The following is a 24,579-nucleotide window of genomic DNA, read 5'->3' on the forward strand; positions in this document are numbered from 1 at the left end:
TTTCTCCCCAGTCTGGCACAAATGGCTCGATTAGTTCTGGGTTTGATGAAGGCCTGCCTTCCGAAAAACAAAATGTGTTGTGATTGGTTAGCTGTCCCAGAGCGCTGTGATTGGCGAACAGCTTAGACGGTGTTTCAGTATTACCCCGCCCCTTGCCAAAGCAGCAAGTTCGTCAATATTGCCATATCTATTCAGACCTCGAGAATATTGAACAAGAGGATTGTGCAGCCTTTGCACGCACGGATATTGCAAGACATATTAAAGTGGTAATGTTAGGTTTTTTGTTTTTTGTTTTTTTGGCTAAATCACGTTTTAGATAGGATGTCAACAACAGCTTAAAAATAACTGCATTTACTATGTGCAGGTAATATGTATTGTGTTTATTGTTCTTTAATTCTAAGATTATAACATGAATTGCAGTGAAACTGTGATACAGATGAATTTATTTATATACCATAGTCCCACAGACTTGCACTATTTGTGTCGGCATATATATGCAAATTAATTCTCTGCCAGCGGGAGGTGGTGTTGGAGTGGTAGAGATCGAGGTTTCCCCGGTAAGCTGTACACAAAGCAGAGCTCCGCTCACAAACGCTGCTTTATCAGACATTATATGCAAGATTAAATGAAAATGACATCCAAACTTTTCTGAAGACAGTCGGTTTCCTTCAGATATACAGTGATATAAAAACACCCGCACCGGGTTTCGATTTTAAAACGTGCAGTTCTCTACCAAGTGTTCTCCACACCCCAACCATTCAAATTTCCGTAAGAGGGATTTATTTTAATGATATTCTAATGGACCACTTTGTGATATCACAAATACAGGAAAACAACTTTGTAGTCCAAACGAGCCGTTCGTTGTAGTTCTTGAAAAGGGATTTTTTTTTTCAACGAAATATCTCCCTTTGTAGTGGACTTTGAGATTTGTAATTTTGTAGATCTTTTTATGCCCAAACATACACACTACACACTGACTAAAATTCAAAAAGTGAAAAAGCATAATAGGACCCCTTTAAAAAAAACTAACAATAATGACAAATTAAAATGAAAACAACAAAAAATACGCTAATTTAAAATACTAACAAATAAGCTACTACAATAGTGGACATTATAACAATAACCAAATGAATCAGAATCAAATTGTGCACTTGTGAATCAGAATCAGATAGTTTCAGAAATGTCCATCAACACACAGACCTAACAAATATCAAAACTTTAAGTTACATTTTGGTCTGTTCTTCACCCAAAGCTACCAAACAACTTCAGAAGAAAGTGTGGCCAGAACATTCCTTAAAAAAAATCAAATGTCATGTTCTACAGAATAAAGAATAATTTTTTTTATTAACTATCCCTTAAGAAAAAGCTGTGCACTTGACTTACACAAGAAGCTCACTAAAGGAGCTCATTGTGGAAGGAATGCTAACCAAGTAACTTTACAACTCAGGTGTCGCCAACAGGCTGTCTGTGTTAATCATACCTATGTAATAAACACGTTCCTGTCCTCTGCCCCCATTCTCAGCCTCTTCACATCTCAAATTTTTAGAAGGGGGGCCAGAGCACACTCAGCCACACTTCACCTCCTTAAAGAGTCGTGAGGGATGACGACGCTAGTTTGTTTTGGCCCTTAGCCTTGTTTTATCTGTCCAGCCCCTGCAGTGTGGGGGCAGAGGAAGAACCATGTCTGTACGCCTCCCCACAGTTAGATTGCGACTCAGATTACAGCGCACTAATGACGGCAACATCAACGCTGTAGAGAGAGCGCACACCGCCACTAAAACCACAGGCCCAAACATAGACACTGCTGGACATCCCTGCAACAAATCAAACAAATCAAATGGCATCACTGCTTTAGGGAAGTTAAACAGAGGGAAACTATCAAGCAAGGAAATCTGTTGTCGTAAACAACTGTATTTATACAAATGCTGAGCTCACAAAAGAACAAAAAACATTGTTCTTTATACAAAATCTTGACCTGACATGTATGATTTTCCATACCAGGAAAAACATTTATGGTGGCAATTAAAAAAGTGCACATTTCTTAAGGGTGTGAGGCACTTGGTTTAATGTTACTGAAATGTTTACTTTACAAGGAAGCCACAGAATTCTAAGAATTGCTGAGTTATTGAAAGGATATGAAAAAGGCATTTTAATGTTAACCACCTGACTACACCTGACTATGTACGAACACCAGTTTCAATAGAATTTAATTCCAGTGAACCGCCAAACCACTCAAGGTTATATGATAACATCAATAATAAATCCAAAACAAATGGATTTAAACATCCGACTAGAAAAACCTGAGTAGATTTAAAATTGTCACATTTCTTCATTTTTTGTAGCATTTGTGACCAGTTTAGGCACAGTCTAAATCCCCCTGCCAGAGGTCAATTTAAGAACAAGATAGTTTTAAATGAATATTCCACATTCCATACAAGTTAAGATCAAATCGACAGCATTTGTGTTGATTAACACACAAAATCATTTACACTTGTCACTATTTTTCTTTTTTTTTTAAAAAAGCAATGATCTGGATTACAGCAAGGCATTTACAATGGAAATAAATGGGGCCAATATGTAAACATTAAAATACTTTTTATTATAGCCACAAAAAGTAAATAATGTGAGTGTTAACATGATTTTAGTGTGATTTATACAGGATTCAAGCGCATCATTCTGCGCACGGGAAGCCATAAGCGCTTTGTGCCGCTCTCTATTGGAGCTTTTCGTATTATAATGCTTTTGCGCAATGAAAGATTATTTATAGCGTTTCTTGTTCTGTCCTGTCAAGGTTATTAATAATCTATAACACAGTAATGGAGGCAGCAACATATATGATAGATAGGACTGCTCTATCATATGTCACTGCCTTCATTGTGCTATACATTTAAAAGAAATGTCTTTTTTGTAGTTTATATTTATAAATAAATACATTTACTTGTTTTCATTAATGTATTTTACAACAATACAAAGAGCAATGTGTAACATTTTACCAGATATAGTCCTTCGCATATTCACTTTTATTTGTTTCCCTAAATGTTTAGATTTTATAAAATTGTGCACTCGTGATTTTTCTAGAATAAATTTTGCTGCTAAATTATCCACTAACCTAATTTATAATAATATTTTTGTCATACAATATGAATGGGCCTGTTTACACCTGGTCATTTCATGCGTTTTCGCTGATCGAATATCTATCTGATTTGTTAAAACGTTTCAATTTACACATGGCCACAAAGTCGCAAAACGGATATAAATCTGATCTTCAATTCCTGCGCTATATTTAAATGTAACGAAATTCATGTCAACGAAATCAAAAGATAAGCGCTGCATTTTATTAATTATCAGCTCATTTCAAGATCAAAGACCGCAATAGGAGAGCACGTGGCATCAGCACTGGAAAGATAAGTTTGTCTTATACTTTTAATGAAGAGTATTGTGTTAATCGTCTGCGTCTTACTTTCGGTTTCATTCGCGGCAGTTTGCGTGTCTGTTTGCTGAAGAGATACTCAGCTACTCGTTTGCGGCGATGCGTGTTGCATTAGTGCAGTCATATCAGACTATAATGTCATATAGCTTATAACACGGTCTCACACGTTTATTTTTATTTTTTACATTTTTGTAAAATACAATTTCATTTTCAGATTTTGAAATTGTATTGGGTGCAGATATGAATTCTGTAATGTTGCATATCCTAGATAGATCTGGACCAAAGGAATCACACTCTCAAGCTTTGTGTTCTGACAAACTTCGGCAATGTGTAACCTCATCCTCGTTGGTGGACAGCTGGCGTTTATTAAACCCTTCTGCTAAGTGTAAAAAAATAAATAAAAAAAGTTATTTATCTTCACAATTTTGCTTTTACATCCCACCATTAATTTCCATGTTCCTCAAGTAACTGCGACTTTTGCTTTCTTTTTTTTTTTTTGGTAATCAATATTGTGACACAAATGTTGTTAATTGAGCTTAACTTTAATTGAACCACAATAGACAGAACGTCATTGAACTTAGTAGGAAACATTTTCTTTTTTGTCTCAGTAAGTGTTAATAAAACACTAACCAACCATCCAGGTTCTCAATATCCTGGGAGCAAAGTTGTGCAATGCACCAGCAACCCTCAATGAATTAAGAAAACTACAACTATTCAAAGGCACCCTGAGGATGACCTGCTCCTTAACCCTGGAGGAATAAAGAAGGTCATGGGGCCTCCATGAGGAGAAAGACCTCATAGCTCTGAGGAAAGACCACTGATTTTACCTCAGCAACACCTCTTAGCTAAAAGCTTCAAGTAAGTCAAACTATTAAAGGAGGAGTCCACCAAGAGTTCCAAACCTGACTTTTTTGAAAAACAAAATAAGAATTTGTCTATATAAAGAAGGTCAATGGGGTTCAGTGATGTTTTGGGCCTCACAGACAAAAACAGAAACATTCTTCAAAATATCTTTTAGTGTTCGGAGTAAGAAAGAAAGTCATACGAAAGACATGAGGGTGAGTAAATAATAAGAGCATTTTCATTTATAGTGAACTATCCCTTTAACTCACCAAGCCTGAAAACAGAATGTGATTATGCATAAGATTTTAGTGAAATTCTAGGTTGCACTTTATTTTGATAGTCCACTTTAGACATTCTACTAACTATAAGTAACTTTGTAACTACAGGTCAACTAATTCTCATTCATTTGCAACTACATTTCTACTAACTTTCAGTAGGGTAGGTTTAGGGTTAGTAGAATAAGTTGACATATACTTGCAAAGTTTCTCATACTCAGTATGTTGTATGTTGTGGACCCATCAAAATAAAGTGTTAGAAGATATTAAGCAGACAGTCTACTAATACTCTAATGACTGTTAGTTGACATGTAGTTGCAAGGTTACTTACTGTTAGTAGAATGTCTAAAGTGGACTATCGAAATAAAGTGTTACCGAAATCTGCAACAACAGTTTGGTTGCCTGGAAATAGAGGCAGTTTGGTTTGCATAGACCATAGAGAGGAGTAAGAGATCAGGCATGTATATCGGGGAGGTTTAATCCTACACTAACCAACCATGAAGAGCATGTAAAATCCTTGTGTGTGCAAAGTAGCTTTTAGGGCAAAAGCATTGACAAACATAAAAGAAAAACAAGAAGAATGAAAGCGAAGCACGGAAGAGATCAGAAGTAATTACGGTCACCCTACTATTCACACAATCTTCCTTGGGCCAAGATGAAGGACAGCTTGACAAAACAAACTGAAACAGGATTATACCTGACTGAGTGGCCAAAAGATCTCATATTACAAGCAAACACAAATAATTTCCATTTTACCGTAGCTGACAACAGAACAAACAAATCTCTGATTGAAAACTGTTGAAGGTACGTAGATGCAGCACAGTTGGTCCAGAACACAATAAACAGGAGTGGCCTAGTGACATACAGGGCCTCTGGAAATAAATCATGCAAAGTGAAGCCATTGTCTGATCCAAGTGAACCACACCACTCAGAGAATAGGACATTCAAACGGTCACACAGGCCCATTGTTATGACCAAGTTGAGCGGGGTCCTGTCTCACAAGGTCTGGTCGGAGCCGAAATGCTCGTAGAGCATTGCCATGCTGCGATCTCTCTCAAGCCCCATTAAAGAAGTCCTCATCCAATTCTGTAAAGAACAACAGAGACTCAAGTTGCGCATAATAAATTTGCACTGAACACTGAGGTTGAGCTCTGAGCATTGAGGATGTGCACCTCAGCTGTGGATTGATATAAAGAATAAAATTTCAAGGTTTATTTGTTTCACAAGTAACTGGTACAATGGCAGCAAATTGTTTTTAGCAATTCAAAGATCTTATAGTCTAGATCTTTTAATGCAAAGCATCTTATCCTTCCATAAAGGTTTGAGTTCATGAACTGTTGCCATGTTTAAACGTCACAAGATGGAGAACTGGAGAATGGGAAGGAGACTAGATAGTGCTGAAGGCTTAAAGCATACTAGTTTTGGTGCAATGCAGTGTACTAAAAATGACAGAGAATACGTCAGTGGTTATGACCAAACATTGAGGCAGAAACACTGGACTACAGTGATCTAAAACAATAGTAAACATTTTGTAATTCTACAAAAGGTTTCTATTTCATACAAATCCTTTTCGTTTGAATTTTATATTAATAAAACTATCCTGAAAAAAAATATCACTGTTTCCACAAAAAATATAAACCATTTCCAACGCTGATAATAATAAGAACTGTTTCTTGAGCACCAAATCAGCATAAGACTATATCTGAAGGATCATGTGACAATGAATTTTCATAATATTTCACAGCTTCTACTGTAGCTTTAATAAAACAAATGCAGACTTGGTGAGAAAAAGAGACTTCTACCAAACACAATAAAAATCTTACTGGCCAGCTGGTGTAACCCTATGCCTAATTAATTACCCAAACACCCCACCACACACATACCCTTCACCTGCACCCGGCACGTGGCTCTGCAAAAAAGGCGGTTTGTTGATGGCACAGTCAGACAAAAGACAACACATGCCACACACACCCACCCACCCATGAATACCTCCATAAACATCAGGACAGAACACGGCTTAAACATTATCACTCAATGCCCGTTTCCCAGCCCGATCTCTCACCCACACACACAATACAGCACAAAAAGAAAGTCAAACCTTTCACTCGTGTGGTTAATACATGAGTGACAGTCCTGTAAACCTGTCTGGACTCATGGCCCATACAGCTGGAACAAATGTACTCTGTCAGTGACAAAACACTAATGAAGTGAAGCGATAACAGGCACTTATTCTTAAAAAAAACAGCTTTTCAACAAAGACTGAATAACTACTGAATGCACACTGAGAGCTCAATAGACTTAATAGTGAAAGCTTTATTTCTAGCCTCTATTTAACTAGAAATGTGTTCATTCAATCCCAGTCAATGTTAGTGTTTTTCTCAATCATGGAGTTCTCACTAGAGCATTAAACATCCTACTGCAAAAGCACAGAATTAAAAACAAACACATTCATATCTAGCTCCAAGTATATACTACAGAAATGGAATCATGTTCATATTATTATCTGTTCATACTATCTGGTAAAACTCTTTCTATAATCTGAGTTGAGACTCCATTTTATATTGTTAGTAGCTCACCCAAAAATGATGTCATCATTTATTCACCCTCATGTTGCTCCGAAACTGTATGACTTACTTACTTCTGTGAAACATATAAATAGACAAACTGAAGAATGTTGGCAACCAAACTGTTTTGTTAAGCATTGATTTCCACTGTATGGAGAAACAAACACTGCAACATTTTTCTAAATATCTTCTTTTGTGTTACACAGAAGCAATAAACTCATACAAGTTTGGAACGACATGAGGGTAAGAGTAAATAACAGAATGTTTAGGTGAACGGGGCAACGCTTTTTTATACTGTTTATGCAGTTACTATAAGACCCCAAAAACTTGAATACAGAGTTGGGAGATCACAAGATAATTTTTGTGAGGCTGAATTTATTGTCATGGTTATGATCTCTAATAAAAATCAGTGATAAATATTGATCACAAAAGTGCAGGTTCACCTACATTCTGTCTTAGAAGAATATAATAACATGCCAAATAATACAACTATATCAGTTAAAATATCATAAAAAGGCTTGTTAGGAAAATAATGTGAAATGGTCGTTGAACTTGATCGCCATGCCTTCTATCAAGAGTCAAAGCAGAAGCCCATGAGGGGAATACAAGTCAAGCCAAGTGCAGAAATCCATCACTCATGATGCCACACGGTGCCCACAGGGTATACTGCCCTAGCGATGATGAAAATGTGGGGTGACAAGGGCTTTCTAACTCAAGAGAATTGAGGATATCAGTAAGCGGCTATCTGCTGAGAAAGTCTTTTAAGTCTAGTCAGCACTTGAACACTTGATTAGTGAAAAAGGGGATCAAACAATAGATAGCAGCTTCATTTCCACATTTCAGCATTAGGCACGATCTTATATGAATCTCATCATTTACTCACCCTCATGCGATCCCAGATGTACTAAACTGTATTTGACTTTTTTCTTAAGATTAACACAAAGATTTAAAAAAGTAATCTCTATGAGCCCCGTGTAATGTAAGGGAATAGTAAAATCAAAGGTTTATACTTTAAAACTGCACATATAGCAATCATGACAATAACCAATACAACCCCAGAAGATAAATGAACATCATCTGAAGTGAAACGATATAGGCGTGTATAAAGAAAATACTAATACTTTAACCTTTTTAACTATAAACCCTCACTTCCGGCCAGCTGTCATAAGCACATTCATATGAGAGTGCTGTGAAGCGCTATATCAGAATGTGGTGAAGCTAAAGAAAGAAAGTCATATACATCTGGGACAGTATGAGGAACATGAATTATGACAGAATTCCATAGAATAAAAAATAGACTGATGAAAAATACTGACATCAATCCAACAAACAAAAAAAAGCCACACACAAATATAGATTCAGAGCAGAATACAGTTCCAGTTCATAAATATAACTCTCCAGGGCCATCAAGATTACTTAAAAAGAACTTCTAATAACCTTTTTTTTCTCGAACCCTAAAGAACAGTAGAAGTATCAAAGGAAATATCTTAAACTAAAAGGGAGTTTGAAATATTGTCTTGGACAATTAAGGCCCTTGGAGTTGGAGAGGTTAAGAAACAATGCAATAACTGATGGTGAAGCTGTCGGAGCCGGTTACATGCTCGCGAGTGACATGCCACAAAACAGAACCGGCTTTATTATTCAAGAGGAAAGGATATCACATGCAAATAAGATGCAAATCTTCATTTTAAACCGCAAATTCTAAGCACTGAAAAAAATAAAAATTAAAGTGTGAGCAAATGTTTGTTTCACATTCGTTTTTGCCGGTCTGTGCGATCAACCACTGATTCTTAACAGCTCCATGTGTCTTGTATGACACTGAGAATAAACCGTATACCGCATATACCATCATCAATCAGCATTACCCTTCCGTGCTCTGATCGGACAGCAGTGATAATACACTCTCAGGTCACGACAACACAATCCATAAGCACGCAATACACACACACACACACGTTCATCCAGAAAGTCCGCTGAAAGGCTGTTCTTACCTCGTACGTGGTCTCATCATTCATTCAAACTCTGCTGTTTCGTTTGGGTAGCTGGACATATGAATGTGCTTGATCGCAGCATTGCACAGACCCTATCGAGAGCTGACGTCATCATTTTTTTTCCAGCGCGCGAGTGCGCATGATCACACAAGGTAGATGTCCTGATGTCTAACGGGAGATGTAGTGTAGCTTAACGACAGGTAGCCTACAACAACGAGTCAGATAAGGTTGGCTGAAGTGTCAGTAACTTACCTTATAAGGTTTATATATTCATAAGAAAAAAAAATTACATCTAAAAGTAGCCTAACGTGTAATAAATTATTGCCTACCTTAATGGCCTTCATGAGAAGAGAGATTACACCTTTCTAAATAATTATTTATTTTTAAAAAAAGTTGCTGGCATACTTTTGTATTTTCAGTTTTTTTATAGTTTCTGGATAAATACAACAGTAATTGATGTCATATAGTCTATGACAAAGAAAAATCATAATATGGCAAGCCGTTTTGACTTTTTTTCTTTCTTAGGATATGAATTCTTGATATCAACAATTTTCACTAGTTAAAATGTTAATTCTTGATATCAGGAATTAGATTTCTACTAGTAACAATGGCTATTTTTGATATCAGCAATTACATTACCACTAGTTAAAATGCTAATTGTTGATATCTGTAATTGTATTTTCACTAGTTAAATGTCACCATAGGCTGCCTTTCAAAATCAATTGTTGATATCAAGAATTAATTTCTTACGAGTTGAAATTCCAATTTCACATATCAGAAATACAATTCTTACTAGTAAAAATGTCTATTATTGATATCAACAATTAAATAGTTGATATCAACAATTAGTTCTTGATATCAACAATTTAATTATCACTAGTGACAATGTTCATTTCTGATATCAACAATTATATTGTTGATATCAGAAATACATTTTCAGATATCAGAAATGAACATTGTCACTAGTGATAATTAAATTGTTGATATCAAGAACTATATTGTTGATATCAAGAATTAAATTGTTGATATCAAGAATTAATATCTATTAATCTATCTATAAATACTAGTGGAAATGTAATTGCTGATATCAAAAATAGCCATTGTTACTAGTAGAAATCTAATTCCTGATATCAAGAATTAACATTTTAAATAGTAAAAATTGAATTGAGGATATCAAGAATTCATATCATGTGAAGGAATAAAAGTCAAAACGGCTTGCCATAATCATAACACTTGTAAACCGCATAATGAAAAAACAATGATTGACTTTATTATTGTTAATTTCAAAGACAAATGCAACTAAAATTTAAACAAAAAAATAATGATTTAGTAGGTCTCTATATGGAAAAATAGCTTGAAATAATACAACTAGCCTATAACAAGAAAATCAGTGGCATACCCTAATAGGAAAATAACAGTCTTGTCCCTAACAAAGTGGTCTTGAGTCATCTTGTCTCACGCTTTGGCAAATAACAGTTTAGGTATAAATAAACATTCCTTGATACTTAAACAACGACATAACAATCTGTTAACAGGCTCCAGTCGTTGTTTACAACTTAGTGCTTAATCTTTTTAAGACAGAACATAAAGGACTGTTAGTGTCATAGCCAATGAGGACGATATACTCCCCTTCCCATATGAAATATTCAGATTAGCAGTCAATCGATATGTGTTTTTTCAATTATCTTTTTTTAAACATTTATATCCTTGTGAGCATATACTATGACCAAAGCTCAGTAAATTTGAAGAGCTAACAAGCTCCTTTTTTGTCATTGCTTATTAAATTACACCTCTCTTCTTTCCCTAGCTGTTTCTTAACTACAAGATTACCTTGTTTATTACGGCTTCCCTTCCTGCTCTTCCTCTTCCTCCTCCAGCTGTTGTTTCACAGCGGATGTCCAAGTCGCATGACGCTAGGGTGAATCACTGGATGCTGTAAGAAGATGGTCTCTTTCACATGCATTGTACAAAGCAAATGCTTGAGGTTCTTTCATATCATTCAGAGTCTGGTGTGTAAGTAATGTGACACTTTCAATTGTTTTTCTCATTTTCTGTATTCTTTATGACCAGGAGGATAATGGCTCCCAGACCTAGAGGCACCCTGAGCTTCAGCGCATCCAGCCTTTGTAAGTTCAGGACAGGATAAATCCATGAAGATGACACGTGGGAGCCAGGGGTTTTCCACATATTAAAAGAAGGCCACAGAGGAGACAGTGAATGTCTTCAACTTTTTCCTAAAATACAAACATGAAAAGTTCAATGAGAGATTTTATCAGGTTAATGGCCTTTATAGTGAGTTGAAGCTGAAGTGCATCAGTCAGTTAGAGGCTGTCATGTTTATTTAATTTATAAATCCCAGATCAGATCAGCCATCATGGCTTGTGGACACTGCTTCTCTTAAATAGCACATTAACTATAAAAGGGAATTTAAAACAATGCATATGGAGATGGTCAAGTAAAAGTCAGAGAAAAGACATATAGCATTATCATGTGGAACTTATCAAACATAAAATATGCACTACCATTTCTTTTGTATCAAACAAACAATAACAATACTGATATTTTTCTGCTTTTTCAGTATGATGATGAGATGAGAGTGATTATAGACATTTCATATTATATTTACCTACATTAGCCTATATGATAATATAAATACATATAATATACAATATTTTTTATATATATTTAGAATTTGCACCTTTATTTTTAAGAGTGTAACGCCAAATCTGCCATTTTTGTTCGACAATAAAATCAGACCGGAGAGTAGGCCTAGATTAACGTCAGTGGACTTGAACTTGAAAGAAAGTGTGTATGTTTCCATGGTTGAAACATGATAAATTCTGATGTTCATTCATGTTTATTTCGCAATATAACTATAGTCCAAGCAGCACGTGAACCAAGTTCAAGGCAAGCTCACATGCTGCTTGAACTGAGGCGCTACAGCGATCTGTCACGACACATTAAAGAGCCACTAAATAGTTTGAATTAAAAAAGGGCCAAATTTGAAAGCTGAGACTTTGTTTCATACCTAAAGCAACCTGCTCTGTCTTGTCTGTCGGCGCGTTGTTTGTTTCGTCTTTGCTCATGATGAAGGCTATTTTTCACTACATGAGAACATGGTGTGTGGCATGAGAGCGTCATGGCTTGTCGGACATAGCAATAATAACCAAAAGCAAAAATGTGACATAATAATGGGCTTATTTGATTATTGTTTTTGTAATATAGTTCTGTAATTGACAGTAGTAAATAATAAACAAAAATCGAAGACTAATTGCAAATAAGATAAGATTAAAGTATAGTAATTTTACATAATATAGTAAATATACATATATCAATATATGTGACAAAATGACAAATGATACATATATAAAATATTCCTACACAACGATTTTAAGTTATTTATTTATTTATTTGAGGATTGATCCTCTTAGTATCTGAAGTGCCCACACTTAAAGAAATATCCATTCATCCCTGCTAAACAGCTGGCTGTATTTGTGCCTGGTTGAGTGCATATTGTGCAATGGCATGCTGTCTTCTGCTCTGCACTGCTGCAAATCAATACAAGTTGACTTTCGAACTTGTATTACCAGTGAAATTGTATAGGGGAACTGACTGAGGGAAGGAGGAATGGGACTTAATTTATGATTTCTTGGGAGCGGCTCTATTACAAAAGTCAGCTGTTTGGGGCACTAGCACACTTTGAAAAGTCACTTGGGGAATAAAGTTGATCCATGTTTAAAGTGGATGAGTATCTTGTCTTGCCATCCACCTGACAGGTTAGACAACTGAGAAGCTGTGTTTACCTCCTTCAATGGATTTTAATATAGAGCAAAGGAAAAGACCTGCCTGCCTTTAAACGGACCAGAACCCCCCTGAGGTTGTTCTAACAGTTAAGTGTTTCCCCACCAGCACCAAACACAGTTACACTGCGTCTCAAAAGTCTGTTTGTCAAATCCCAGAGGAACGAGGTCTAGAAGTTGTTGTAATAAATCCAAATGTATTAGCAATGACAAGTTTAACATCTTACATTGAATGATTTGTGGCTGGGACTCTATGTGGCATGACACTTTTGTTAGGTTTATTGGTCAAATCTTAGACAAAAAAACTAAACCAGAACTTTTTATCAGAGTGTGGGGCCTGGGAAATGACTCACAAACAACAGATGGAACTTGTTTATTCAGGTTTATTAAATTATGATGCGTTTAGTAATAGCCTGTAATCTTTTCTGTATGAGGCAAATACAATATGTTCACTGTTTCAGACAGAAACCACTGTTTGCTCATGGTTTGTTTCACATAAAGCAATATTTCACCCAAAAAATGGCAATATTCCCACCAACAGGCCATCTAAGATGTAGATGAGTTTGTTTCTTCATCATAACACATTTGGAGAAATTTAGCATTACATCACTTGTTCACTAATGGATCCTTAGTTTGCAGTGAATGGGTGCCGTCAGAATGAAAGTTTAAAGAGCTGATAAAAATATTACAAGTAATCAAGTCTATAAATTAACATTTTGCACAATGAAAAGCAGTAATATATTCCTCATTAAGGTGTTTTTTTTTCCAAGCAGTTTCTTCTGGCTAAAATACAAGTCCTCTATCCATAATATTGTTTCTCCAGTGAATAAATGACGTGGTGTGTATCCCGACTCTAACCATTAGGTGACAACTCAGTTCTAAACAAATATGTTGGTGGATTTTACTGTAAGAGGACAACAGGGGATGGACGTTATCCCTGGAGGAAGTGTTTTTATGTATTATGGATTAATGGATCACGGATTACATGTATTAGCTTTTCACTTCACAAGATGTTATTTGATGAGCTGGAGTCGTGTGGATTGCTTGTGGATTATTGTGTTATCGTGTAAGTGTCTCGAAACACAGAGGCATGTTTATGTGAAACTGAAGTGACCAGTTGTGCTTCTGTCAGTAAAATTATTTCAGCAGACACACATCTGTGTGGCAGAACACCTGTCTGAGAGATTAAAGTGCAGGATCTCACTGCAGAACCAGTGAGACATACAGTACTGTATTAAGTAGTTATGCTTCTTTTGCCAGAAATAACAAGAAAATGAATTGTACTTGGATATTTTCCAGAGTGGAAGACTGTCCTGTAAACTCAGTTCACATACTCAATGTCCACTTACATGTGTAGCAAAAGCCTTAATGATATACAAAGACTGAGTCATGACTTCCCTGAGCTTTCTCTCTCTCTCTCACACACACAAACACACACACACGCACACACACGTTTTATTGGCTATTGGATTTATTGACTCGTCATAGACATAATTGTTTTTATACTGTACACACTGCATTTTCTATTCCCTTACTCTAAACCTACCCCTCACATATTTTCAAAAAACATCATTCTGAATGATTTATAAACTTGTTTCCTCATGGAGACCACAAATGTCCCCACAAGGACAAAAATGACTGGTATTACTATCCTTGTCGGGACATTTGGTCCCCATGACATAGGGAACACCACACACATATCACATGATGAACTGCCTGAGAAAGGGTTAACAATGGATTGCAGATATTACATTTTTTTTTTACCTGCTTAGACGCAAAATCTTTACTTGTCACACATTTTCTGAAACCTGACACTCAAACACCAGAACCACAAACCAAATCTGCAAAACCATACACTAATTATCGGCCTTTGACTCAGTTTTCAATTTCATAAAACGCTTTTTGCAAAACACAACACACAGTTCTCTATGTAACACACCAAAATCTAACAGGACTTAATATTATGGCAAAGGGTTTTCTTTTGAGAAGTGTTTGTGATATTTTGAATGCAGCACTTTATTTAGCAAAAGATGTGAAGCATTTAGCTTTTTATGTGTGCAATTCTTGGATCTGTGTGTAAAGTTTTTAAAAAAAAAGAGGCAAAGTTTTGAAAATGTGTGTAAGCAGTTGAAAAAAGCTGTAAGATCACTTCTCTCATATGACAACTTGTTGTGTATTGTTTCTCATGAATGAAATAAAAGAACAAAAACGGCTGTTTAATATTTTGAGTATCTCATATGTTGTACAAAAATACTCTGATGAAACATGTAACAAGTAAAGCTAAAGTTATTTACAGAATTGCATAATGCGATCATATGGAAGCCTATTTCTGCCACATAAGAAAAAAGGAGATTATAGCCCAGGAGATAGATTATGGTCTTTCTTTATGTTGTTGAGTTAATGGAGACAGAGTTTATTTTTCATGGGTTTTCTCCACACTATCTGTTGCCACTGTGTCGTTGTTAAAATGTGCTAATTAAAGAGCTGCTCTTCGTTATGTCACAGGGCCTCTGGGGAACAGCAGGAGTCAAATACAGCCTCACACGCAATGGACAACATAGATGCAAGATGTGTTTTTGGAAATGCCTTTCTGCCGCCAGTTTTTAGTTTATTTGCTATCTTATCTAACCCCATCTCACTCACCTAAGCCTATGGTACATTTAGTCTCAAAAAAACAGCTTGAAGTGTGGTGATGATATAAAAATCAAAGAAAGTATATATATATATATATATATATATATATATTATATATATATAATTGGTTCACTCCAGTAATTATAATCCAGGAAAAGCTACAGAACAGAGCACTTATCTGTGAATTTGACATTTTACCCAATACAAATGATAAACTCATCAGTTGGAGATTGACTAGGCTCACACTTTTTATAGACCGATATAGTGGATTTTATTATCACTGCATGACATAAAATCATGTAAATCCTGCAGAGATACTGTAAATATGTAAATAATGTATTGTACATATGTTAATAATGTAGTTACATTCCAAACTTATAACTGTTAAGATTTAAGACATTTAAACTAAAAAGGTTTAAGAGAAAATAATTATTATTAAGTAAATTATTATTAAAATGATCATGATGTTTTTTGAAAAGACACTATATCTCTCCCTCCTTGCAATGTAGTGTACATATGCCCAAGAATATAGCTTTTATTTGTGTTTTATCTTTCTAGGGAGTTTTTACATCACCATTGTCTTTTTTTTTTTTACCTGTTTACTATTATATCACAATAAGCTTTTTTGGAATGATACAAAAATGCAACTGTAAATTTATATGTATCGAAATATTTCTCTTATTTCAATATTGGATAAAAAAAAGAAATATACATTTATATGTACTTATTAAATACTACCTTTTCCCCGCTTTTCTTACTTTATTTATGTATGTGTCGGCTTAAGGACAATTACAAGTAAATAATTTAAGTTTGGGTTTGAGGCAATATGTTGTCTTTATAATAATGCTATTTTTTTTTCTCACACAGTATAAATGGGTCTATATAAATACAAATATTCAGCTGTCTTTATATTTTAGGAAGGTTTCTGTAGCAATGGCTTTTGGTGGTCCCTGATATTACATTTTGAAAAAAAAAAACGCAGTAATTAATCTGATTAAAAACACCCAATCTCTCAAAATGCCCTTTGTTTTCGCAAACATGCAGTTAGTATGGCTTTAGCAAAGACCTGCTGGTAATCGGATTTACAGTTTTCCCTTCTGGATTCCTGTTTGTTTTGCCAATGTCCACAGCTAGAGTCCAAACTGGACACCACAGTCTCGCTGAACGTGGCATTTCACGTGTTTCAGCCACACCTTGTATTCTGGAAAAAGCGTGGACACATACTTAACATACCGTTCCACGTTATATTTCTCCCTGCACCATGCACTTAGTGTTCGGGAAGGTTTTAGTCTTGAGCAATAGCTTGTGTTCGAGGTCACTGATAAGAGGGGTTGTGGGAGACGGAGAGGGACCTTTCCACCTCTGCCGGACTGTGTTATCACTCACGCACCCATGAGGAGGACCATCGGGTGTGTTTCAATGGGTGATCTGCATCCTGTCAGTTCTCACGCTAAACTGTGGCTAGTGAACTCCTTTCTCATATGTATGTCTTGAACAACTCTCTCCATTATGATCCCTTACATGTTTATCAGACTAAACGGTAAAAATTGTAACAAAAAACAACAACAACAACACTAGCACCTGTACATTTTTTAAAGAACGTTTTTCACATTTCTGGGGTTCTCACAAGTGGTTGTCACCATAGTTGGGTAAGCTCCTATATGGTGTATGGAAACTAAAATAAATATATTTTATTTATACATTTATAGTTCCCATTTGCTCCAAAAGCAACAGAGATTGATTACATGGTCAAAATAGAGTAAGATGTCAAATTTGCGGTCATTTACGAAGCTGTTGTATAAGAAATACTCACACAGCAGAGTCAATTTTTGATTTTCTGTAAATTAATGCATTAATGCCAGGGTAATATGCTCAATATAGTGCTATAAAGATACATTGTGTTTTTATTAAAATAGTAAAAAAAAAAAAAAAAAAAACCTCGTTAGTGTTAATGCTTCATCACAGTCTGTTAAAAGGATCCACTAAGTTACCTTACAATGGCTTAATGTAAAAAAGTATAAAACAGTATAAAAAAGTATTGTATGAATCATACAATTTATGTTATTTGTTTTAAATATTAGAAAATACATGCACTATAATACAATGTGTTGTTTTGTTAATATTTATTATATTGTTTATGTGTTGTTTATGTATTTTAAAGCAGCCTGAGTAGGTTGATATAATATTATAATTAAGATTACATACAGTTATGGAATATAAAATATATAGGAACCAAAAGCATCCTATGAATTGAATATTATATTATATTTTATATTACATCATATTATATTATATTATTATAAATCTTATTTTAAAAATTACAGTGCAGTTTTTGTTATTATTATTATTATAGTATACTAATTATCCACTACATACTACTAAAATTTAAAGATGAGTTAGTGAGTTAAGATTCCACTTTACATATAATGCATCTTTGCAATAGCCATTATTTCTGCAGGATTTAATATGCTGCCCTGCATGCTTTTGTCAATGGTTCTTTACATGACGGGCTGGGGGCTTCACAGCATGATTTTACGATTACAACCCAGCAGACCATTTAATGGTTTTCAGCCCAGGGCCCTTTCCATGATTGAGGTGGAGGTGATTGCTGATGGTTCTAATGTGAATCTCAACGAGACAGAGCGATCAATGGGAAGAGAGGCGCACAACAAAGGCACTGCTCTGTTCACCAGCTGCTGATCGACCAAGCCCTGGTCTTTCCTGGGAAGTTGATGTTTCCAGGCGGTCCATGACCTGGAATGCTCACATATGCAGTTCAAGCACTGCGGTTCAGTTACAAAACCTAGTGGGCTGCCCTATTTTAAGTCAGCATTAGCATCATTATTTTATGCAGCCAGCAAGTTTAGTGGAAACTATAGTCCAAGATGATCAAATATTACTTTGATACTATTATACTAGTACTTTTATACTATTTTGTCACAACTGATGCTCACCTGGATCTCTTCAGGTTCTTTCCTCAAACTCAAACCACGCTTAACATATTAGGAAACCATTACGTAAAGATCTGAGGCTTTTGAAGATGTGGGCCATCTGGAGAGATGGGAAGCACATTTACTGTCTCCCTGCAGCTGTCGCTCTGTCCCAGACCCCCCTCACTGGACATCTACCCTGGGAGAATTTATTCATCTGCCTTCTCTAGCCATATATATCAGTGTCTCTGCTCTGACCGCCACATTAAATGATGAGTGTGGCAGGATTTGGTCACTCCCAGCATATGGTTATTTTCATCTGAATCAAGCACAGATGCTTAATTGATGGATTTAATTTGAATAAATTGAATGTGTAGATAATGTAACACATGCCAATATGAAGCAGAAGGCTGTATTATAATGGAATTAAAGCTTTTACATTAAATTAAACTCCAGCATAAACTCGGCAGCAAGCAGCTTTCTAGCACACAGTCTTTCCTTTAAGGAAAGCCTATTTCCTCCCAATGCCCAAGTGCAGGATCTGGACTTCCACACCTTCCTCTGGAATGCATTTGTGTTTATTTTTTACAAAAATGACCTAAGCAGATGTTCACTTAACTTATTTAGAAAGACAAAATTACATATTGGTCATACCGCTATTCATTCCCAGATCTGAATATCTAAAATGAAAAAGTTCACTCAAAAATAAAAATTGTGTCATAGTTTACTCACCCTCACGACATTCAGAATCTATGCTGTTATTTTTTCCATGGAAAATAGTGCGTGTTTGGGCCTTTTGTATGTTTCGGAGCATGACGGCCACTGTCATTGGTGATTACATGGCAATTCTCCGAAAAATAAAAAGGAGAATATGGGTTTGAAAAGGCATATATTGACAAATCTCCATAATGTGGTAGACTAAATCATAACTTCTAAACCTAATCAGATTCTGCTTAAGTAGGTTCTAAACCCCACTCAGAGCGGTATTGGAAAGTTAATTGCATGCTGCTGCTGCACTCTTCTGGTCACAATGAGTACTGTATGAACTTATGAATGTACTGAATATACTTATGTCACATATTTGGCATGTTTCAAGTCACCCGTTTGGATTTATTTATCAGGGGTAAACTGGTAGATATGTATATTAGTTAATAAAATAATTGCATTTTAAAAAGATGGTATGAGTCACACACAGAAGTCAAACACAGAACTTCATTCGAGATTAATCTCGAACGAAATAAAAAAAAAGTGTTAAAAGCTTATTTCTAGTGATTCCGATGACCTCTTTCATATAAGAGTTTAAAAACGCTTGATGTATCTTTCTTCAACCACTAAGAGGCGCCATTTAGCAGCTACTGTTTCAGTTCAATCACATTTACACTGGTGTTTTTTTATAACGCAAATTAAGCCACTTTGGATAGGTAATGTAAAATGATATTGTATGTTGTATATTTTGGCGTTTACGTAGGTGTTTATTCAGCATCCTTTTTTGACCTTAATAACTGTAATGTCTTCATTCCATCTTCATTTTACCTTATAAAAGCTTATTTTCATACTACTATGTCCATATTTGTAGTTAGATCATGCAAAGTTAAAAGCTGTTTTGTCACATCCCATGAAATCATTTATCTTATTATGCAGATGGATACAATAGATGAATATAACATCCAGGTTATTTGCGTAGAAAAAAATGGAGCCCATTTAGCCAATATAAGGATGTAATGAGCCTGTGAATGTGTTCAGTTAGATAACGGCATTACCATTGAAAAGGCTCGTGTTTTGAAGCTGACCATCTCTTCTTTTGAACAAATGAGCAAATCTAATAAGCACAATTGATGAAAAGAAGACTCAACAAACTTGTTGTTTATGTACAGTGTGCTGAATCTTTAAACTTTAGGGTCCTCGCTCAAGTCCAAGCAGTACATTGATGTTATGTCGACAACAATCGTCTTTTTGTTATAATTCTTTTATTGTTATAATACTTGTTATTGTTATAATACAATGAATGTTCAACAAGTGTCACATTTGAAGATATAAAACACTTTTCAAGCTGCATGGTAAGTCTTTTTCACCATTATAATGACCTTTTCTTTTGCTTTGTGTTTTTCTCCAATGTATCTCCATTGTTCACATGTTAAGAGACAGAAAATGGTTGATATGTAAGTAGTCAATATACCAGGACCAATGTTATTTTACCATATGCAAGGCATGTAAGACTGTGGGTAACTTATACCTGGTTGAAAATATTCAAACTAGAGATTTTGTCTGTCTGTTTACAAGAATGTCAGCTTGATATTAAAAATGTTCACACAAACACCATGTCAATGGAGTTGAAAAAGTGGCATAAAAAATCCAAGCGCAAACAGTTTTCACTGCAATCTATACACAGCATCATCTGCCCTGGGCAACACTGCTAATTTGTCACTTCAGTGGCCTATATGCTTTGACTTGCTTTTGGTAGTTAGGATATTGGGAATAAAAAATCAAAACATTAAAATCGACACTCAGAAACTGGCCGAATATAATGAAAGGTGCTAGACCATACAACATCTTCCCAAATGGCTTTTCACACTGAAATATGTGAATAGGAGGGGGGTTGAACGTGTCTTCATGCTGATTTATACCATTAATGACAGGCAACAAAATATTGATGTTGGATTAGAGGAATCAGGATGAAAACCCCCACGAGAGGAAGAGGAATCAGAACAAACCACCATGAGACGAGTCAGAGAATGTGAGGCTCAACTGACAACATTATTTCATTCTAATGAACAGATCAATGTTTTATAAGTCTGTAATCTGTGGGGAAATCAGTTTTATGTTTCTTAGAAGATCTTAGAAGACAGGTTCTGGTCAGTATTACACTTTGGGATTTCAGACATGTTTATTCTAGATTAGCTGCCTATAATCTAGATTAGGCCTTGCATTTATAAATATTTGTTGTTAGTTCATTTTTGTTAATAATACTAACTAATGTATGCTAACTAGTAGGCCTACACTTTCATTTAAAATATTAACAAAATATTAAATAAATTACTGGTGGGAATTTTTCAGTGACTCTAGAAGTAAAATTGTTATGCCAGTAGCTGGGAGAAGGACTCATTCAACCGATTTGCTTGAATACTGATTCATTCAGGAACAAAACACGTGTTGCTTGGTTGGAAACACAACTGTTGACTGTTTGTGGTCTGGCTTCGTTTGGAACTCGCTGGCAGAGTAACTGGCAATAACTGTGTCCACAATGTAAGTGACATATTTTTTTATTGAACTGTTGTATCTACCTTATTTTGCAGTGCGGAAGTAGGCCTAAGTTATTTGCTGTAAATGCGTGAGACTTCTGATTCATTACCAAGACCATACTCTACTCGGATCAACAAAAGATGTTGAAAATCGCAGTGACCAATGAGCTATTATGGATACATAGGCTACGAATAAGACAGAGCAGGGTATGTGCTAAAGATATCATTATAAACAACTAGATGGCACAAGAACTCACTGCAGCACTTTCCTAAACAGCCACGTTTCACTATGTGCACGAAAACTTGGCTGATCCTTGACACAACTTCGATTCTGTGCTAAGTCTTTACTATAGAATGACTAATATTTCATATCTTTTAAAATGTTATAGATATATGAAGCAAATAAAAATCATTAAAATAACCAAATTAGAGCGGTCAAATCGATTAATCACTATTAATCGCATCCACAAGTTTGTCTTTACATATGTGTATGTATTTATATATTCATGTGAATATACACAGTACACACACATGTATTATGTAAACACAAACTTTTATTTTGCATACAATTAATCATGATTAATCGATTTGACAACCCTAAACCAAATATATTTTCAAAGAAAGATCTTGAAAAGCACCCCTGTTGAGAATAAAAGCACAATTGATAAAAAAGGCTGACTTTTCCATTTGTTGACGTGACATTGTTAGATTCAAATGGTGAATATTAATAAGTTGGGTGTCCATGTTATAAATAATAACCATATTTATAATGAAATAATCATATATAATAAAATATTAGGCTATGTTTAATTGGTTATATATGACACAAGAGTATATTACATTATTTTAATTATCAAAACAAAATATAACCTATGCTGAAGTAATTGTTTTAAAAAAGTGTGTACACATATTATTACACTTTAGTTTAGCTACAAAATGTATATTATTACTGCAGGCCTTTTCCCCCATGCTGGTCAGCCATCTACCCTAAGTTTGGGGTCAAAGGGCACCCTCACCACCTTATACATTTATGATTTTAAACTACTTTATGATTTCTTTCCCACAAAATGCGTTCAATAAAAAATACATGTATTTTTCTCCAATCATACGCCATGTAAAAAGCAGATTTTTCTCAACCCTGCTGTATCCTATTTCACAGAAATTTTGGGACACTAGAAGGGCCAAACAGGAAATATCCCTGAGGAATATGGGATCTTGTTCCCAAGTAAACAAATTGTAGAGATAAACTTATAAATATGTTCCATTAATCACTGAAACAGCATCCCATTGGATCTAGTTTGTAGATGATTTCAATCAAGAAATATATCGCCTGAAGCAGAGGAATTGCTTATTTCCCCAATTCTCAATCAAAAGTCATTTTTCATAGTTTAAATTCCTGCCATGCTGCAGTGCTTATTGTTCTCAGACTTATTATAAAGCATAAAGAATACTTTTCTAATCATCCTGTGGCCACAATTGCACACACTAATTACACTAGTGCTCATTTTTCGCTGAGTGCAATTTTGTTCTCCGATCTGATTTTACTCTGTTCTAATTGCTTTTTATCTTCCTTTTATCTTCCCCTTCACTTTGCATTTACAACTCACCTCAAACTGTAGTTTTCATTTTCGAGAGACATGAAAGTTTACTGGTTTTTTATGTCCGCATTGCTTATGATATTACAGTAGTGGAGTAGCAAAAGTAAAAAAGAAGGAAAGATTTCCCAGTCATTTGAGTTATTATAAGCCAGTATAGGCAGTTATGCTTTTCTCAACTCCTCTCTTTCAACATTTCATCAGTCTCGTTGAGCCCAGGGGGCTTCTTTAAAATTGCATAACTTACTCAATGTGATAAGTGTCACCGTATTCACCATTAAGAAGAACGTCATCACTTATTTCCCAAGTGGCTTACTTCACATCTTTCACCATGAGTTTTTGAAGGCCTAGATCAGTGTTCTTTATGTTTGTAAAGATAAAGAGTTCTGACATGTATAAAACATATATTCATAAACTGCTGTGTAGGTCTCATCCAGATATTTTACACTTTCTTTTAAGAAAAACTCATGATGAAAAATGGTTGCAGAATCTCAGAATCGTTTGATCAAACTTGTGGAAGCCACTGAAATGAAAAGCTGCAAGCAACAATAATGAAGTCTAAAGTCATCAAATACGCAAACAAATCAGAAATGTGACTTGTGTGATCATTTGCTTCACACATTCCACTATTTAAAAATGGAACAAATTTTCGCTATGATGCCACCTTAAAAATTAGACAACGTAGCTATCACATGAGGAATGTCACTGAAGACTAAGGCTAGACTTTCATTCACTTTATTTTTAATGTAACAGTTGGCACTGGGATTTCTAACTTGAATATGAGGCTTCTGGCATCATCCGCTTCCAGTTAGGCTATATATCACTTCCTGTAAAACAACTTTTGCTTCTTGATATTTCAAACTGGTATTTCTTACTACATTTAATTTAATGTGTTGAAGTAATTATAAACATGCAAAGTTTAACCATTTACTGCTTTGTTATTCTTCTTATTTACCTACAGACCTGATGTAACCAACTGGTCACTGTGATTTTGCCAAGTAAAGCCCAGCTCACACTGTGAGATTTTGACCATGATTTGGTCATCTGAGACAAATTTTTAAAATCCTAAAAGATGGCTGTAATCCCAGGCTAAAATCTGATCTATTACAAGTCTTTGATCGCTTGTTTGACATGTTCACCAACAGCCGATTAATGGCCGTTGTGATAAAATTTTACTTCAGACGAAATTCTGGCAGTGTCAGAGGATTTGGTGCACAGTCTTGCAGTGTGACTTCCCCTACGACAAACGTCAAACTGTCTTCATTTTTCACGACAAGT

The 24,579-nt window shown here is 35.3% G+C and overlaps 2 protein-coding genes across 3 annotated transcripts in view; both read right to left on the reverse strand.

Moving 5' to 3' along the window:
- Positions 1-9,238, reverse strand: part of LOC306880240 (disheveled-associated activator of morphogenesis 1-like) — an 89,939-nt gene extending 80,701 nt beyond the window's left edge. Inside the window, exon 1 of one of the 2 annotated variants that reach the window (XM_079433626.1) lies at positions 9,104-9,238. The gene's annotated coding sequence lies outside the window, so the exon portion shown is untranslated. The remainder of the gene's footprint in view (positions 1-9,103) is intronic. The other variant, XM_079433623.1, reaches the window with a different exon arrangement.
- Positions 1-24,579, reverse strand: part of LOC306880185 (creatine kinase B-type-like) — a 985,569-nt gene that overhangs the window by 617,333 nt on the left and 343,657 nt on the right. The window lies entirely within an intron of this gene.

Source organism: Barbus barbus (assembly GCF_936440315.1).
Source record: "Barbus barbus genome assembly, chromosome: 14".
Lineage (NCBI taxonomy): Eukaryota > Metazoa > Chordata > Actinopteri > Cypriniformes > Cyprinidae > Barbus > Barbus barbus.